This window comes from Rhineura floridana, chromosome 16, assembly GCF_030035675.1.
Source record: "Rhineura floridana isolate rRhiFlo1 chromosome 16, rRhiFlo1.hap2, whole genome shotgun sequence".
Lineage (NCBI taxonomy): Eukaryota > Metazoa > Chordata > Lepidosauria > Squamata > Rhineuridae > Rhineura > Rhineura floridana.
In genome coordinates this window covers 6517497-6534301 of record NC_084495.1, presented here as the reverse complement: position 1 = coordinate 6534301, position 16805 = coordinate 6517497, and positions in this window count along the sequence as shown.

Below are 16805 nucleotides of genomic sequence, written 5' to 3'. Positions count from 1 at the left end.
TGCTAGTGCTGCTACTTTTCTTCCTTCCTTCCTTCTGCAAAAAAAAGGTGGGGAAATCTTGCAATGGGCTGAATGTGTCAAAGGAGACTACTGGAGCAAGCAGATTGATGAAACAACAGAATGGAATTTTGCCACCTTTGAAATTAATGTTAGGAAAATGCACTGATTTGCAATGGCAAGGGGTTATTTGGAAAACCCTAGCAATATTTATTTCTCCATTTCCACATAATCTTTAGAAAGCATTTCATTTTAAAATCAGAGGCATTTTTCAAACACATTTTTCTCCTCCCTCCATTTTGGCACCCTCTCCCTCTGCTCACATTTTACATATTATACAGCCACAAGAGTGGCTGTATACTATAGCCAGAGTGGATTTTTCACATTCCGCAATGTTAAATTGAAAATACCCCCTATGACATTCTGATGCTTCCCATAAACTCATTTCAAAATAAAACCTTACAAACCTTATAGTCCTGAACTCAGAAACGCTTGCTTAACAACCCTGTAAATTTTCATGGCGATACACAAAACAGTCAGAGAGATTAGGGAGTTCAAAATCTAAAAAGAAAAAAACACGAGAGCCCTTTTGGCCTTTTTTCTCTGAGTTCTCATAATCTGTTGAAATTCATTAAAAATCAGCCATGTTTACAGAGTACCTGTAATCCTATTACTGACCTTGCCCCATACTCTGACCTTCATCTTCTGCAGTTTAAAAGTTAAAAAATGCCTGGCTGATTTTTAATTAATTTAAGAAATTTTGGCTTGAACCCAATGATAGTGTCGGGCATGCTCAGTAAGAACCAACTGTCAGTGTTCTAAAGTCAGCCTCACACCTGCTTTGTTTGGCTAATCAGGAGGCCACACCCACATCAGACTTTGATTTCACTTGAGACAGTCATGGCTTACCTCAGAGAATCCTGGGAAGTGTAGTTTGTGAAGGGTGCTGAAAGGAGACTCCTGTTCCACTGAGAGAGCTCCAGCGACCAGACTGGTTTAACAGTCAGCCGCTCTGATTGAAGCCTGTGAGGGGAACAGGGTGTCTCCTAGCAACCCTCAGCACCCTTCACTAACTACACTTCCCAGGATTCTTTGAGAGAAGCTATGAGTGTTTGAAGTGAAATAAAGGCCTGGTGTGGATGTGGCCAGGGACAGCTTTGGTTTAAATTTGGGTGCGAGTCTACATGTGCCTGTTGTAGAATAAAACAGTGGGGGAAACGCTGAAAAGCAATGATACTGTTCCCAATGTTTTCCTTTTGGAAAGGAAAGGGGCTTTCCTTCTGCCGAGTGCCCATCCACCCAATCTTCTCCCCCTCCCCTCCCTGCCCCTTCCCTGGGTCAGTGGTGGACTACGACCTGGGAGACCAGGGTTTGAATCCCCACACAGCCATGAAGCTGACTGGGTGACCTTGGGCCAGTCACTGCCTCTCAGCCTCAGAGGAAGGCAATGGTAAAACCACCTCTGAATACCGTTTACCATGAAAACCCTATTCATAGGCTCAGCATAAGTCAGGATCTACTTGAAGGCAGTCCATTTCATTTTCAAGCATGATTTCACAGAAATAAATCCCACTGAACTCAAAAAGTATGCAAATGATCAAACCCACCCTCCCTTCTCCTTCCTCCTATCCCCTCCCTCTTGCCCCTCCCCTCCCCCTTCCTTTATCCCCTCCAATCTGCTCCTTCCCCTTCCCCCTCCCCCTCCCGCATGGTCAGTTTTACCTATCCTAACCATGATTGTATAGGAGTAAATCCTATTGAACTCAATAAGCATGCAAATGATCAGACCTGCTTTTCTTCTCCTTCCCCTCTCCTCTCCCTTCTTCCTCCTCCCCTGCCCACTCCAGCCCTCCCTCCATCTCCCCATCAGTTTTACTTATCCTAAGCCTGATTGCACGGGAGTAACTCCCACTGAACTCAATAAACATGCAAACGATCAAACCTATCCTTCTCCTCCCCTCCCCCTCCTGCCTGCTCCCATCTCCCTCCTCCCCTCTGCCCTTCCACCCCTCCCCATACCTATCCTAAGCATGATTACAGAGGAGTAAATCCCACTGGACTCAATAAGCATGCAAATGATCAATCCATTCTCGGCAAACTTGCGCAGGATCCCATTTCTTACCTCTTGGTTTAAAAAGCAGAGAAATTCACTAATACGCAAAAAACCTTGCGGTGTAAGAACGTACCTATAGCCCACAGATACTTCTATCCAACTTTAAAAAGCAGGCAAATTGGGCAGCTCTAGTGAATGCACCAGGGGAGCAGGAGACCTGACCTCCTCTCTGAGATATTGTACTGCCCCACAAAGTTGTCAAAATGCAAACACCATTTGGGTTGGTCTTTCACAGTCCAATCCACTTCCTGTGTAGCTTGGAAGAATGTGGTAACATGTGCCTCTGCGCCATTCTGACTGTAGCATCTATGTATTTATATATGGGGAGGGTTAAGGTATCTTCCAGGAGAGGAAATTTTATTTGAATTGTACTACTGCTCTTCCATTTTATGCTGAAGAATTCTGTTTTATTGTAATATGATCTGTTTTTAAATATGTATTCTGTGTTTTCTTATATTTGTTTTTGTGGTGGCCTATGGCTTTGAACAATAAAGATTTCTTCACTCTTCACTCAAAAATTAGTACTTTGTATTATAGGCTAGAGTTAGACTCCACCCCTTGGACCTTCCTTTGCTCTGCTTTTCAGTTTCAGTTCCAGCCAACAATAAAGAAGCATGTTTGTTTGCCTGCAGTAAGAAGCAAGAGTTTGTTTATTCTGCAGTTATTAAAACGAGTAGAGTAGGATTGGGAGCTTATTGCAAAAGGGTGAAATAAAAAATGTCTTAAAGTGACCTGAAAAAATGGCTATCCTTTACACTTTTAAAGCACTCACTATACTCAATCCTAGTGGTTATTTTTTCCTTCTTTTCTTAATCACGCGATGGCAAAGGATGAAAACAACCCTAGGGGAATAGACATATTGCTCTGTACGCTACAGGTCTAATTTCCGATTTTCTCAATATGTGCAGCTCAGCATGAGGCCTTTTCAGGATTTGTAGACAGAATAATTGACCCAGCAACCAATATAAAAAATTCCAATTACTTTCCACAATTACTTTCTGATTCTTAGTTCATCCTTTGTATTGTCAAAAGGTTTTCACTTGATTGTCTAACAAGAAGGGAAATCTAAAGGCCAGAAACAAGACTAGAGAGAGGGACTTTCAAGGAGGACTTAACAAACATACCCTATAGTATTTAGTTTCTGTGCCCTTCCCTAAATTTGCAAAATCATAAAATAGTAGAGTTGTAGGGACCCATAAGGCCATTGAGTCCAACCCCCTGCTCCATGCAGGAATCCAAGTCAAAGCAAACTCAACAGGTGGCTGTTCAGCTGCCTCTTGAATGCCTCCAGGGTTGGAGAGCCCACCACCTCCCTAGGTAATTGGTTCCATTGTCATACCACTCTAACAGTTGGCATGTTTTCCCTGATGTTCAGCTAAAATCTGGCTTCCTTTAACTTCAGCCCATTATTCTGTGTCCTGCATACTGGAATGATCAAGAAAAGATCCTGGCCCTCCTCTACTTGAAGAGTGCTATCATATCACCCCTCAATCTTCTCTTCTCAAGGCTAAAAGTGACCAGTTCTTTCAGTCTTTCCGCATAGGGCTTTGTTTCCAGTCCCCTAATCATCATTGTTGCTTTCCTCTGAGCCTGTTCCAGTTTGTTTGTATCCTTCTTAAAGGAAGGATGCAGTACTCAAAATAAGACCTAACCAGTGCCAAATAGAGGGAAACCAATACTTTACACAATTTGGAAACTATACTTCTGTTAATGCAGCCTAAATAGCATTTGCCTTTTTTGCAGCCACATTGCATCCTTAGCTCATATTCAACTTGTAATCAACAACAATTCCAAGATCCTTCTCATATGTAGTATTGCTGAGCCAAGTATCCCCCATCTTATAACTGTGCATTTGGTTTTCTTTTCCTAGGTGTAGAACTTTGCACTTATCCCTGTTAAATTTCATTCTGTTGTTTTCAGCCCAGTGTAGTTTTGCCCGTTCAACTTGTACTTCATGTTTTCCAGGAGGATCATAGACCCTCTTTTGGGAGAAGACTGAGCTAAAGTAGAAATTGAGCACGTCTGACCTTTCTTTGCCAATGGTGACTTCCCATCTGGACTACTGTAATGCACTGTATGTGGGGCTGCCCTTGAAGATGGTTTGGAGGCTGCAGATAGTGCAGAATGCAGCTGCTAAGGTGGTAAGTGGGGCAGCCCAATGGGTCCATATGTCACCAGATCTAAGAGCTCTGCACTGGCCACCAGTGAGCTACTGGCCCTAATTCAAGATATTGGTACTAGCATACAAGGCCCAAATGGCTTGGGACCCAAGTACCCAAGAACATCTTCCCTAATACCAACCATCGCAGGCCCTGTGGTCAGCAAGGGAGGCCGTATTGGCCATGCTGCCACTGGGGTGCTGCCCTATTGGCCGTGGCCTGCCACAGGGCCTTCTTGGTAGTTCTTGAATGCCATTTCTAGAATGCCCTCCCTAGTCAGATGCATCAGTCTCCCTCACTGTTAGCTCTTAGGATAAATTTAAACACATTCCTGTTTACCCAGGGGTTTGGTGGCTGAAAAGTCCCGTCCCTGGCAACCCTAGAATTATCAGTTTGAGCTTTTAGGAGTTTTAAAATGTTTCTCCAAGTTTTAATTGTATTGCTTTAGTATTGGCATGAATGATTTGGAGGAAGATGCAGGATACGAGTTTAATAGATAACAGCCAGTATTCAGATGATGTATATATGCTGTGTTTCTGACCTGCTAACATCCACTCCTAAAGCCTTGAAAAGATTGTGGCAAAGAGCAGGATTCTGATTATGACCATGCTGCTCTGATGCTTTTTCCTAAGCTTGATGGTAGCCTGGGGAGCAGTTTCGATCAGAATTGTGGGAAGAGGAGGGGAAGGTTTAAACCTTTCCCTTCCATGCAACCCATCTTGTGCTACTTAGCTCATTGGGGAACAGGTGAGAATGATGAAAAGGGGGCTGGACTGCAGGAAAAAAGGTGATCTTAATCTGGAGCCTCCCTTTCTTCCTGCTGATCAGCTGATTTGCAGAATCATTTGTTGTGGGCCGTGTGAGATAAGACAATGGAGCAGACGTAGACTGGAGGGGACAGATTTCACACCTCCAAACAAGTTGTTTCTTGGACACTATGCACACTGACCAGAGAATGTAAAAAATTCAGCTGATATATGTGCATTTCCCAAGGCCAGTTGGAGATGATGCATATTGACTGGGAAGTGTGCACAATTCCCTCTTCATAGATACACACAAGTCCTGGGGAATGTGCAGAATGGCCAATTGTTATGCACATTGTTGTTGTTATGGGCCTTCAAGTCGATTTCGACTTATGGTGACCCTATGAATCAGCGACCTCCAATAGCATCAGTCGTGAACCACCCTGTTCAGATCTTGTAAGTTCAGGACTGTGGCTTCCTTTATGGAATCAATCCATTTCTTGTTTGGCCTTCCTCTTTTTCTACTCCCTTCTGCTTTTCCAAGCATTATTGTCTGTTCTAGTGAATGATGTCTTCTCATGATGTGCCCAGAGTATGATAACCTCAGTTTCATCATTTTAGCTTCTAGTGACAGTTCTGGTTTAATTTGTTCTGATACCCAATTATTTTTCTTTTTTGCAGTCCATGGTATCCGCAAAGCTCTCCTCCAACACCACATTTCAAAGGAGTTGATTTTTCTCTTAACCGCTTTTTTCACTGTCCAACTTTCATATCCATACATAGAGATGGGGAATACCATGGTCTAAATGATCCTGACTTTAGTGTTCAGTGATACATCTTTGCATTTGAGGACCTTTTCTAGTTCTCTCATGGCTGCCCTCCCCAGTCCTAGCCTTCTTCTAATTTCTTGACTACTGTGTCCACTTTGGTTAATGACTGTGACATGGTATTGATAATCCTTGACAAGTTCAACGTGCTCATTGTCAACTTTAAAGTTACATAACTCTTCTGTTGTAATTACTTTAGTCTTCTTGACATTCAGCTGTAGTCCTGCTTTTGTGCTTTCCTCTTTATTTTCATCAGCATTCATTTCAAATCATTACTGGTTTCTGTCTTAGCTGCCCTCCCCAGTCCTAGCCTTCTTCTGATTTCTTGACTACTATCCCCATTTTAGTAATGACTGTGCCATTGATAATCCTTGACAAGTTCAATGTTATGCACATTAACCACTCAATTTACATTCCCCTTAACATATACACAAAGAAGTCCATTTATTTACATAAGAAAGCTCTGTGCTCCAGTGTAATAAATGGAAGATAATTAAATTACAGGTAATCAGATACATACAACCTTAAGGTCTTTCTTCTATAGATTTCTTATTGTTGGGAATCTCTACAGCAGATCTATACTTTCTCTGACAGAAATATAAAATCATTATATTAACCAATCCATCCATATCACCGCTCTATACACACCTGTCTTAACCTGACAGCTTGTTAGCAACCCCTTTCTCTAACTGTCCTCTTCCCTCATTAACTGCCCAGATGTCACACACACACACACACACACACACACACACACACACAGACACACGTCTTTCTTCTGGGAACAAGTCCAATTAATGGCCTTGATAACTGTCCCTGAGTTAACCTTGTGAATGGACCTGATATGGCTGTCTTCCTGCTCACTCTCTCACTTTTTCAAAACTGTCTCCATCAGTTCATTATTTACATTCTTGCAGGGTCACATTTATAGCACAGGCAAAGGTTACAGGCTGGAACAGCCAAGAAAATTCCAAAGCTGGAATTGATACAGACAGATCAATTGCCATTCTCTTAGTCAATAATCTTCGTGGACCTAGGGAAGCGAGGCAATACACTAATCCTGTTCTCTATCCTTTGAATTCAGAATTGGGGCTTTTTTGGGGGAGAAGGGGGAACCATATCTTGAAGCACTAAAAGCCCCAGTAGAGAAAGCTGGGGGAGGAGGACAAACTTTTCCAGACAAAACCTCACAGGTGGGGAACGTGCTGTTGCACTCATGTGTTGCATGTGGGCTTCCCGTAGGCATTCAGGTTGGCCACTGTGAGAGCTGCACCAGATGGCCCTTTGTTCTGATCCAGCCGCAGGGCTCTTGCGTTCTTAAACCATGACAAGACTTCTTTGTTGCCTCATTTTCATTCTGCATACCTTTAACAGAAAGCATTTTAATGGAAAACAGACTCCAAAGGATTGTGGGATGCATGCCGAACTCAGGCCGAGATATGTGGCCAAACTGTAGGTCTCAAGGCATCGCAATCTGAAGAGCAGTATCAGGGTCAGGCATTTGCTAGCTCCTCCCCGCCCCACCCCCCATGACCAACCAAGTCCCCCATCAGCCTACCACACAGCAGGGTCACCCGGCTCATTTGGCATGGCACATGTATGGACACGCAGGCGCGCGCACACTGCTTTCCAGGTAAAGGGGCCCACTGAGGATGCTTTGCCCAAAGGCTCCCATAATCCTGGAGCCAGCGCTACCAAAGTGGAAGAGGAAGATGCTGACATGAAGGAAAACGATGCACGTGCTTTTTGCTTGGCTGACTCACGCCCAAGTCCCCTTCTCCAGCCCACGTGTGCAAAGGCTACAGGGAGGGATACGCCATCCCCTTTCCTCCAGGCTTGCAACACAGCTGCCCTAGAAGGAGAAGTTGAGGGTTTCACCCCCACAAAGCTGCCACAGAGGAAGAGACTACGAACTGCAGTTGACGTAGCTGTCAAACTTAGTGGCCAGAAGGAACGGAGTAATGCTGGCGCAGGCAACATTTCTGCCCTCCCTAATCATCCATCCTCATCCTCATCCCAAGCATTACATATTTTACAGGCCTTTAAAATGCTTATCTCAGCATGTTCATTAAATATTTCTCAGACTGGCTATGTGTTGCCGTCAGTTACCAAGATGGCGGCAAGTGGCAGCTGATGAGGGAGTGAGGAATCTTGTCCGTGGAGTGGCCGGACAAGCTGAGCAGCGGTAAAGACAAGGTAGTCACTCTAAAATGGGGGGGGGATGCTTTTCAGCCAGAGGGCTGCATGTCCCTCCGAAGGCCACAAAGCAGTGGCGGGCAGAGCAACAACCACAGGGCAGCCTAGTTACCACGCAGACGTGCACATCCCTCTCTCTATGCTCCACGCGGACAAGAGAGAAGCATTACCAGAGTTCAGGGTAACATTTCAGGCAGGAAAATGCACTGGAGGTGCCACGCAAGGCCAGCGTCCTGTTCTCACCGGGCTCCTTAAGGGGGCGAGAGACTCCCCCCAGACACACAAGTGAGGGTGCCACAAGGGCAGCATCCAGGGCCAGTCCTAAGTCCAGCATCTACCTCACACCATGGGGGTCAGGGAAGAATCAGGGCCAGAAGCCAAGCAGTCGGCAAGCAACGCAGTGGAGGAGCAAGGCAAGGGTCCAGAGGCAGTCTTTAGATGGGTCAGGTACAGGCTGGAATACAGCCGTTGCTCCCTCCAGCAGCCCTTCCAGCTGCTGAACCACACCCCAAACCTCCGCTGACTCCCACTGATCACCTTTACTCCTGAGGAGTCCAGGCCTGTAGTCGGGCACGGCCTCCGGATGGGCCGCACCTCCGTCTGGAGCCGGAGGCGATGTCTTTCCTTGGGCTTGAGGGCTGTTCAGTCTTGACGTAGAGGCCGAACATGGCCTGGGTGCAGACACCTGGCCTGGGCCTTATCACAGGATCCTGGCCCCTCACCCTTCGATGGAGCCTGAGCCAGGATGGGTCCAAGACCGGAGCCTCCTGGCCGTCCTCCGATGAGGTCTTCCCTGGCTGGGACCTGGCAGTCACTGAGAGCTTTGACCTGGGGAGTTTCAAGGGCCAGCTAGAGAAGGCTGGAGGGCCACATTTGGCCAGTGGCGCTGCGGTTCCCACTCCTGCTATAAAACAACCTGATTGTCATAGCCCAGTATGGTGGTGGTTGTGGTGGTGGTGGTGGGAGTCTCCTGGTGCAAAAGGTTCTGGGGAAGGGCCATAGCTCAGTGGTGGAGCACCTGTTTGGCCCACAGAAGGTCCCAGATTCAGTCCCTCTCTAGATAGGGCCGGGAGACAGCCCAGCCTGAACAAAACTGAATTTCTCCTCCATTCCTGGACACACAGCTCCATCTTTTGTTATACAGGTTCCCTGCACCAAAAGCATGAGCACAAATATATATATATATTATGTTAAAAATGTGTACAAAATCTGTACAATATAAATGTGGACTTTTAAAAACGAACACAAAATGAACACACAAAAAAGAAAAAGGCACCAGCAGGACTTATGTGATCAGATCTCCTACATGGTTGCTGCTGTTTTCGTTTTAAAGGAAAAAGCCTTTAAAAATGGATTGGTGGGGCCACGATGCTGGAATCAGGAGTCCAGGGGTCTTAGTCCCAGCTGGATCCCTATGATTCTAGTGTCAATCAGCATGGAAAATGAGTGTTAGCCACTGAGAAGAGTCTTCTAAAGCAGGATTCAAACCTAGCCAAATTATTATATAATCTTAGAAGGTTGTATAATTTTAGCCAGCTGGCAAGGTAAGGTAAATCCTATCTGGACAGTGACGACCTCGCCTCAGTCGTTCATGCTCTGGTAACTTCTAGATTGGACTACTGCAATGCGCTCTACGTTGGGCTGCCCTTGAAGACAGTTCGGAAACTACAGTTAGTCCAGAATGCAGCGGCCAGATTGTTGACGCGGACAAGAAGGTCCGCTCATATTACACCCGTTCTGGCTCGTCTGCACTGGCTTCCTATTTGTTTCCGGGCTAAATTCAAAGTGCTGGTTTTGACCTATAAAGCCTTACACGGCATGGGACCGCAATACCTGGTGGAGTGCCTCTCCCAATATGAAACTACCCGTACACTGCGCTCAACATCTAAGGCCCTCCTCCGAGTACCATCCCATCGAGAAGCTCGGAGGGTGGTAACTAGAAATAGGGCCTTTTCGGTTGTGGCTCCCGAACTATGGAATGGTCTTCCCGATGAGGTGCGCCTGGCGCCAACGCTGCTATTTTTTCGGTGCCAGGTGAAAACCTTTTTATATTCCCAGGCATTTTAATGCGTATTATTATATGTATTGTTGTATTTTGCTACTGTTTGATTATTTTTCTTTACCTTTGTTGGTTTGATTCTATTGTATTATTGTATTTATATATTCCTGATTGCTTTATTTTATGTACACCGCCCAGAGAGCCCTTGGGCTTAGGGCGGTATATAAATTAAATTAAATAAATAAATAAAATAAAAAATCAGGGAAACAGCACTGGAGAAAGGGCTGGCTTTTCATCTACAGAAAGCTCTCCGCAGGCAGGGCTCCTTGGTGCTAACATCATCATCTTTTTGCAACCAGATTAAGACATTCCTCTAGGCTTTTGATGACACATGATGGACCGTTTTTATTTTAGTTTGCAATATTGGCCTTATGTTCGTTAGTTGCTCCTGATTATTTTGACTCTTTGTGGGAGTGAAGTAGTTTTATTACTGAACAGAATTTTTTCGCTATTGTTTTTGTTTGCAATTTTTACATATCTGAATTGGTTGTGAGACGCCTTGACTCTTTTTCAAAGTAAAAAACGATGTCCAAAAAATTTAATAAAGTAAAACTAAACCAACTCTCCATGGACCCCTTTCAAGCCAGGCGCAGAGCTTGGAAGTAACTCGTTATTTTTAACGAGTTACTTGTAATTAGTTACAATTTTAAATAGCGAGTGGGTAATTCCATTACATTTGGCAAGTAACGGAACGACTAGTAATTTCCCTACTTTTCAGCTGCAACTTTAACGTTTCCACATTAGGTTGGACGTTACTTGGGGGCGGGAACAAGGGGAAGTCAGCTCCTGGCTGTGATTGGTTAACACAAGACATGTGCCTCACACTGATTGGACCTCTGCGCAGACTGTCTCTTCCCTCGTGATCTGTGTTAGGAAGCACGAGGGAAGAGGTGAATAGGCAGGGCCTGCTAGCGTCTGAGAGGAAAAAAAATGGACGCCGGAGGAAAAAGCCAGGGCAAGGACAACGGAGAAGGCAGCAGCAGAATGGTGAAGAGCTGTGGAGGTGAGTGACGATGATTTCTGTGTGTGTGTGTGTGTGTGTGTGTGTGCCCCCCCGTGGCATTTTTGCCCCCCCACCCCCCATGGCCCGTTCTGCCCCCCCCACTGCCTCTCCTTGCCTAGGTATGCATGGGAACAAGGGGGAGAGTTCAAAAAGGGGGGGAAGGAAGAGAAGTAGGCCAGAGCTTGGAAAAGTTACTTTTTTGAACTACAACTCCCATCAGCCCTAGGCAACATGGCCACTGGATTAGGCTGATGGGAGCTGTAGTTCAAAAAAGTAACTTTTCCAAGCTCTGGCTTACTTCTCTTCCTTCCCCCCCTTTTTGAACTCTCCCCCTTGTTCCCATGCAAATTCAAATTCTTTATTGTTACAGTCATAGACCAAAACATTTATATAAATAAAGCTATGTACATTTGTAACAAAAATACATCTATACAAACATAGAGAAGTATAAAAACAATAAAAACAGTTACATGGAGAGGGAAACAACTGAAGGGGTAAGTACCCTCCGGACTGATTGAGCCGCAGAAATATATTTGGCTACAAGCAAGGTAGTATCCCTATTAGCCGCAGACAAAAGGTAGCAGAGTAAGCGGTCAAGCGGTTTATTAGGGAATTTATTTATAATAGGAATTATAAATTTAGAGCAAAATGCAGCATATAAGGAACACTCAAAGATGACATGGAATAGGGTTTCTATGGCGCTGACACCACATGGGCATAGTCGATTTGCATAAGGAATGCGCTGAAATCTCCCTTCTAGTAAGGCAGATTGAAGACAATTAAATCTAGCCTTCATGAAGGCTAGACGGTATTTGGGGATCGTAAGGTATTCCAGATAAGAGGCGCTGGATGATGGTGCAAAACTCAAACCAAAATGAGTGGGGGAACAGGTCGAAGTGGCTGCAGTGATGGAACTTTGAAGGTCCATATCACTGATACGAGTCAGGATTGAAAGCTTAACTGACTTTGGATCCTGAGTCATCAGATGTTCATTTGAAAGGCCAATATTTGCAAGATAGTTTATAAATGTTTGGGCCCATTTTGAAATAAAAAGATCTTCCCGGAGTAAAGGGAGATAACCAGAAGAGTATTCATAAAACATTTTAACCCAAAAATTTAGGGCAGTCATCCATGCTTGGGACTTAAGTGAGGCCAGACCGGTTTCCAACCTGAGGGCAGCCGAAGGTACACATCTGGGAACACCTAGAATCTGTCTAAGGAATAAAGATAGAACTGCCTCCATTGAGGGGTTGAAGGCACCAATCCATAAGGGAGCCCCATAAAGAAGTTGGGAAATAGTTTTGGATCTGAAAACCTTGATGGCTGCCGGAATATACTGTCCTCCTTTAGTAAAGAAAAACCTTCGGATGCCATTGGCTGAATTTCTGGCGGTAGCAGTTGCACCTCTAATGTGGGGAGTCCAAGACAGAGAAGAATGAAATAATAACCCAAGATATTTAAAATGGGGAACCTGTTCAATTTTATGAGTATTGATCGTCCATTCATGAGCAGAAGAATGTTTAGCAAAGGCTAAAATCTTTGTTTTGGAGAAATTTATAACCAATTTGTTTTATTACAATAGCTCATAAAGACTCTAATTAAACGTTTAAGTCCTACTCTAGATACTGATAGAAGAGCAGCAGCAGCAGCATACAGTAGCAATGGGCAATGCAAATTCGCTAGTTTGGGGGGATGGAAATCCGGGGATTGACAGTGTAAAGACAAGTCATTCATGAAAAAATTGAATAATAGCGGGGCAAGGATACAGCCCTGTCTGACTCCTTTTGTAGTATTAATAGGATTTGTAAGGTGACCATCGCGACTGCACCTAACCCGGAGAAATGTGTGTTGGTAAAGACGACTAATTAAAAAAAGAAGTCTTTTATCGATTGTAGATTTAGCGAATTTAGCCCAGAGTATCTCCCTTGGGATGGAGTCAAAAGCCGATTTCAAATCGACAAAGGCAACAAAGAGACCGTTGCCCCAGCAATTCTTATATTTTTCGGCTAAAAAAAATAAAATAAAATACCTGTGTGCTGTATTTATCCAGACAGAGCACTCCTGCCTTTTAAAATGCCGGCTAGCTTTTTATTGTATATTTATTTGAACTCCATCTTTCTTTTTATTTGTATTTTTGTCCTGTTTAATCACAAGACTGAATTGTATGTGGGACAAAAACTGTCTCAGTAATAATAATAATAATAAATATAAAAAATCATTAGGCGTATAATAAATGGCTTAAGGCTGATTTTTTTGTTCTTGGCAGAGATGAGGTGAGAAGTAGGGTCCTTGCAGCTCCTCCTCTCAGTCCCCCAGCTCTCAAACTCATGTTCTGTGAGAAAGAGAGAGATTCCCAGTCCCAGAGAGAGATAGACTGTTGACAATCTCTGCTAATGTCTATACAAATGTACATAACATGCATCACCTGAACTCACATGATCTAGAGTTACCTTAGATCTTGCAAGATTTGCAAATGAGAAGCAATAGGGTTTTATATTAGTTCTGATTGTCTATTGGGCTATCATAGGTTATATTTTTTTTCATTTTCTATGGCAAAAACTCCAACTTCAGTGGAATTTATGTGATGTGTTCTAATCATTTGAATTTGGCTAATGAATGCTTTATTCTTTCATCAGAACTTTAGCAGTAGTACTAAAATATTAATAAAAAAGAAAAGGGAAAGAAAAAATACTTTACATACATCATTCAGTTGTATTGCTAATTATAGATATAGATATAAAAGATAAACGGCATTTTGTCAAAAGTATTTTTGTCTACATTTTATACCTCATCCTTGGTTTTCCAAGCTTGGCATGGAATGCTTCTCATACAGAATTAATTTGAAATGCTGCATATTTATTATCATAATCATCATATTCAAAATAAAAAATATATGTACTGCCTTCAAGTTGATTCCAACCTATGGTGACCCTATGAGTAGGGTTTTCATGAGGCTGAGAGGCAGTGACTGGCCCAAGGTCACCCAGTGAGCTTCATGGCTATGTGGGGATTTGAACCCTAGTCTCATTTTGTTCTCACAACAACCCTGTGAGATAGTAGGTTAGACTGGCCCAGGCAGGGTTATTCAGTGAGCAAAAATGATGCAAATAGGATCTCTTTTAATTGTGCTATCGACCTGCTTACTTCCACTCTGACTGGGGCATCTTGCAGCATGGGGAAGAGATGGGGGCACATCACAGCTGAAGTTCACCCATATAGGAGCATTATCTCTTGTTTATTACAGAGACGCCTGTTGCAGGTTTTGCTGCTGAGAGCAGCAGTCAGTTAGTGCGGCCACTTGAGTCACAGCTTGTTGATCCTGAGGAGGCAAAACTGGAAAGTGAGGTTCAGAAAGGAGGCCCTGTGCATGAGGAGGAGGAGGGCATGAAGCAGTGCCAGTTGCCCACAGCCACATCTGCAGAACAGCAAGTACCATGGTTTGGCTTTGAGAAAGCTTGTACATTTTTGAGCTAGAGTGGGAAAAATGTTTTACGATGCAATTACTGCCTTCCAAGGATCAAAAATCTGAGATCAGCTGTTTCCTCCTCATCCAATGTGAAGAAACATTTTGAGGTAAGCCTTTGTCATGCTGGTCCTCAAAGAGTGTCCATTGTCTATTTATGTTTAAATTGTGAAGTTCCTCTTCCATTTTTTCTTGGATTCATGCTTTGTTCTTCTTCCTCAGAGGGCACACCCTGAGAAGCTGAGAGCAATTGAAGAAGCAATAAAGGCAAGGAGACGTGGCCTTCCTGAACCAATGCATGACACCCCTCCTCCCAAAATGCTGAAGCAGCAGCAGACAACCCTTGAGAGGTGGGGATATGGCAGGGAGCCTGTCACCCAGAGCAATCTCGACAGGATTGATTTCATTGTAGAGGAGACATTACCACTTCAGACTGTGGACAAACCATCATTCATTAATCTGGTTCGCATTGGACTCCCCAAAGATCTCACCATCATATGTGCCAAGACTCTGAGAGACAGAATTGAGAAGAGAGCATGCCACATGAGAGAAACTCTTGCAAACCGAATGGGTGCTGTGGCATATATAGCAACCACTGCAGATTGTTGGACCAATGGCAAGAAGAGTTACTTTGGGGTAACAGCCCACTGGATCAACCCAACTACCCTGAAACGTGAGGTCGGGGCCTTGGCTTGTAAGCGTCTGAAGGGGCGCCATACATACGATGTCCTTTCAAAAGCACTGCATGATGTACATGTGCAGTACAGGATCCACAACAAAGTTATGTGCACTACTACAGACAATGGCTCCAACTTTGTGAGAGCGTTCAGAGTTTTCATGGCCAAAGAACCAGTGGAAGCTACAGGCACCAGTGACGATGATGGTGATAACCAGGAGGAGGAGGAGGCTGAGGTGGAGTTTGTGCCTATCTGTGAGATCCTGGACACAGGACCTGAGGCAGAGGAAGAAGCTGCAGACTCAGGAGAGGATTTTGTTTTACCACCACACCAGAGATGTGCTAGCCACACCCTCAACCTTGTGGCAACACAAGACATAGAGGCCATGCTTTCTGACTCCTCCAAAAGTAGTCTTCTTGGTCCTTTCAAGAAACAGTTTCGTTCCTTGATGGGAAAGTGCAGCAAGTTGTGGTCCAAGCAGAACCAGTCAGCACAGATTGCTGAGTATATCCGTGTGCAATGTGGTGTGTATCTGAAGGTACCGAATAAGACCAGGTGGAATTCCACCTTTGATGTGTTGAAGCAACTACATGAGCTCCTGTCAACTGTGCCACTAAAAATGCATGCCATAAAGGACCGCTGCTCCTTATCCAGGATCACAGCTGCTGAGATTGAAGTGGTACAGGAATACACAGAGATTATGGAGCCACTAGACCAGTCCCTAGATATCCTGCAACAGGAGAACGGCATGTTCATGGGGTATTTGCTACCAACGCTCTGCAATCTGGACCGCAAGTTAGAAGGACTGGAAAACAAACCTGAGAGATACACATACTGTTTTCAGCTGCTGAGAGGTGTGCGCGAAGCCCTAAGAAAGCAGTTTGCAGCTATCTGGGAGGACAAGAGGCTTCTTCTGGCAGCCTGCCTACACCCTCGCTTCAAACTAGATTGGCTGGAATCGTGTCAGGCCACCACCCATACCAACAAGTAAGAACATTAGGGAAGCCCTTTGGGTGGATTACTCCAAGGGAAATGTTGTCTCAAGGGAGGCATCAGAGGGCTTAAGGTGGTAGGCAGGGGCTGGTCCTTTTCTTCCTGGGGCTCCTCATCACAACCTTGGGTTGCTGCAGGTAATCCTTAAGGGTCTGCTGTGCTGCCCCATGAGTGTGGTGACTTGGTCACCTTCCTACCTTCCGTGTCATCATCCACAGGCTCAGGCTGGACCCTGAACCAGGGGACATGACAAGCATCAGGAAATGAAGAGCAGATGATGGTTTCCTAACATATATGTGTTAACATATCCTCTCTCTTTCTTAGATACACAATGGAAGCCTTGTTGAAAGCTGAAATAAAGATGGGTGTACTTAATGAGGACAGTGATCAGTCTTCAGATAAAGACCAGGAAGGAGATGACTTAGAAGATGACTTCTTTAACTTTCTGCCCCAGGGCAAGAAGTCAGCAGTGGACACTGCTGAGGAGGAACTGGTGAGGTACCTGAGGTCTCCCAGCAGGGAAGTGTCATCACTCCATGGCTTTCCACGTGTGCTGCAGTGTTTTTTGCAGCACAACA